Raw genomic sequence first — 3,803 nt, forward strand, 5'->3', positions numbered from 1 at the left:
CTTATCACCCCTCTCTTTGGTCATCTCAACCAACCTCTCAGCCCTCCCAGCTCGCTCATAGACTTCCTTTACATCTGTAAGGACTCCCACCGGTAGCTTCTCCATAATCTTGGGGATCAACCCTTTCTCAAACCTCAAAGCTAAGTTTTCCTCACTCAGCCCCATGTCCTTAGCATATCTGGATTTCTCATTAAACTTGCGGTAGTAATCAGCTACCGTCATATCGGATGTCATCTTAAAGTCATTAAACTCTTCCCTGGGCTTACTCCTCACATGTTCCGGCACAAACTCATGTCTCATAGCTTTCCTGAACTCATCCTAAGGTATTGTAGGCAGCCCCTGCTTCATATACATCTCCCTAGCACCCACCTTAACCTTATCCCACCACTCACCGGCCGCTTCCGTCAAGTAGAACACAACTTGTTACACTTTCAACTCCTCTGGGCAATGAACTAACTCAAGGATATTCTCCATCTCTCTGTGTCAATTATCCAGCAGAATTGGCGCCCTGGTTCCCTTATACACATTAGGACTGAACCTAGCTATGTGAATGCTGATTTTGGAGTGATCGGCATCCTTATCCTTCCCCACTCTTTTCAAAGCTTCCGTAAAAGCATCCTGGTGCTCCAACATCTTCACTATGTCATCCACTGTCATACTCTCAGCTTTAGCATACAAGGCGATTCTTTTTGGCGGCATCTTGTAACTATATAAGAAAAGGTAGACATAAACACTCATACCATAACCCAAAACCCAAAACATGTTTACCACCTGTATAAAACCCACTCGATCGAGCTCCTCAACCCACTGGATCGAGTTGAGGCCACTCAATCGAGTTACCCCTCCTACTCGATCGAGAGCCTCGACTCCAGAATCTGACTAGAAACTTTTCTAACACATACTCGATCGAGCCTATTACCCACTCGATCGAGCTGACCCCACTCGATCGAGTTTCCCTGCCTACTCGATTGAGCACCCAAAATCTTGCTTCTGCCCAGAAAACGTAAACTACCCACTCGATCGAGCCATGCAAACTCATAAACACTACCCGCATGTTCATCTTACTTTCCCAACATTATATACAACTTTTATGCTACCAACATAACAAAAACAACAACAATACATACATATATATATATATGCAACTCTTTATATATTCAACAAAACAACTCTACTAACGTATTTCTAACATGCCACATTATAGAACAAACAACATGCTTTATTCATTCAACATACAAATCACATACTCATCATTCCTTTTTCTTTATTCCACGTCCCTATCCTCCCCATTCATGCATCCACCGATTCACATCACATGTTACTATATAGATACTCAAACAAGAAGATAACACATATGATCCCGACACGTACCCCATGTGACGGGTTCAAAATTGTAGGGCGAGTTCGCGACTTTAGGACGTCTCCCAAGCCTTTTCATTAGCTCCTACAACTTCTACCTTGGGTTCATTTTAATTTGACTCCCTATGTTCATTAGGTTCATTGGTTACAGGTTTCAGGATCGTCGCTCTGATACCACTTTGTGACACCCCCATACTCCAAGTGCGTTACCAGGACCACTTAGGTATAAGAACGTCACCATCTCGATTATCTGAGGCAATGATAATCATAAGACAATGAAGAAACATAATTTAAAAGTAGAAACGGTCTACTAATAAAACTGTCACAACTAAAAGAGATCGTCTGACACAGCGGAAGACTCTTCTAACTGCCACGTGATGACTCATCCTAGCTATCCCATATGCGTCAAATCATACCTGCTCAATAACTGCTCACCATCCCCGAATGGATCACCACCGTTTTTACAACAATTAAACGGGCAATAGTACAATTAGTCCTATTGACATCGCCCCAATAACATCGTTTTTAGCTAAACCGATTTAATTGCTCATAAATAACATCGGTTCATACAAAAATCGATGTCAAATGTGTGCAGTTTCTAATTTACATCGATTATCTAAAGAAAACGATGTAAAGAAAATATCATTAACATCGATTTTAGTATATAACCGATATAATAGTGTTCTCATCAATAGATAACCCTAACTTCTCCTTTTTACACGACTGTCCATTTTCACTCATAACTTGGCACTCTCAAGTCTCAACCTCCTCCTTTCATTCAACCTACCCATCACCACCCTCAATCACCATTGATACCACCTTATATCTTGCGCCCTACATATGTTGTTACGTTGATGCGCTTTACCCTCATTCTCGCACTGCACCACCATTTTTACTCCGACAGCGACGAGTTAAAGCCACCATTGTATTGATGTATGTCTTTTTCCCCCCGTTTTAATCGTTTATATTGAGTTTCACTTGAGTCATGTTTAAAATAACATAATACTGATCCTACAATCTATGTTAGTTATGTTCAATTAAACACCATTTTTACTCGCAACAATTTAATTGAATGATTTATGAGATTATAAGTAAGGGTTGTTACTTGTTAGGTCAGTACAACGAATCGACCATTTTCTAGATGGGTTTTTGTTCTAATTAATGAATGCCCCATTCTGATTGTACCTCTTGCAGACTATAAGACGCGGCTAATTGCTTGGTGTGGTGATTTTTTAGGGTTTAGTCAGCTGTTTGGATTTTGGATGTGGTGAGATGCTTACTCTAGCGATTAATGTAGTGCTTGTTAAAGAAATGACTCCTTTGATAGATTTTGCGGCAACTGATACAAGAATCATATGTTTGTAGACCAATTGGAAAATAGAAAGTACCTTATTCTAATGTTAACCAAATATTGTAACTCTGATGATAATTTGGTTGCAGGTCGGGGTGCAAGCGTAGAGGGATCAAACTATGCGGGACTCTCTCCGCAATGGGTTTGATATCTGCACGATTGTCCAAAGGCCTCTCTGATGGCGAATGGGAGAAATATTCTATGGTGACTGATTGATTGTCGGAAATTTCTTGAGCTCTAATCATCATATTGGTAAGTTGGCTTACGGAATGAATTATGCTTGCTTATTTGTTTTTGAGAAGTTTCTTCTAATTGTATGGGGTCATTTGTAAATTGTTAATGCTTGACAAGTTTCTGCAACTACAATTACTCTTTTACGATTAGAGTGATTCAGAATAAAACTATTGGTGTATGTGTCCTACCAATTACAATTGTTTCTGTTTTGCCCTCGCTACATCGCTGGATTATGCAAGCACTGTTATGAAGTATATATAATTGGTTGAAGTCTCTATGAAAATACCTGGTTGCATTCTAGGTTTGTCTTATGGAGAACAAAAAATCGACAGCGGCTTCGAGATCAAGTTCAGAGGAAAGAGGAAAGTGGCACTGGTAGTGCTAGTCTCAAGTCTTTTGGTATGAGTAGCCTTATCGCATCTTTGTCTTCTCATAGGTACTCTCACCTGTAAAGTTTTTAGCTTAACTTCTTTTTTTTATTGATTGAGCAATGTGGATCTGACTAACAACTCCGCCTGTGAGTGTTTTCGGGCATTCACTGCCGGTCTCAAGCCTTATATCTTATTATGGAAGATGAAGGTAATTTATTACTTCCATATCTTCTATTTTCATTTGTTGTTAGTCTTGAATCAATTTCCTTAGAACTTTGATTTGTAAACCATATATACTCTTTCTGCTTAGCCATTTTTTACCTTTTATATTCATTGTTATGGGTATTTTAATCAAAGATTAACAAATGATTGGGACAGAGGGAATAGTTACAACTTTTGACAGTGTTCGCTTTTGTAAACCATGACCATTTCCTGTCATAATTTCACATGTATGGCTGATTTGAAAAGTTGCCTCTTCCACTTAGTCC

General features: G+C 39.4%; 1 long non-coding RNA gene across 1 annotated transcript; it reads left to right on the plus strand.

The window, feature by feature from the left end:
• Positions 1 to 2,059: 2,059 nt before the first annotated feature.
• Positions 2,060 to 3,509, plus strand: LOC141626329 (uncharacterized). The gene is made up of 3 exons (XR_012535929.1): positions 2,060 to 2,292; positions 2,800 to 2,962; positions 3,246 to 3,509. It is a non-coding gene; the product is annotated as an uncharacterized LOC141626329 (long non-coding RNA).
• Positions 3,510 to 3,803: the final 294 nt, after the last annotated feature.

The sequence above is a fragment of the Silene latifolia genome, chromosome Y (assembly GCF_048544455.1).
Source record: "Silene latifolia isolate original U9 population chromosome Y, ASM4854445v1, whole genome shotgun sequence".
In the NCBI taxonomy this organism is placed as follows: domain Eukaryota; kingdom Viridiplantae; phylum Streptophyta; class Magnoliopsida; order Caryophyllales; family Caryophyllaceae; genus Silene; species Silene latifolia.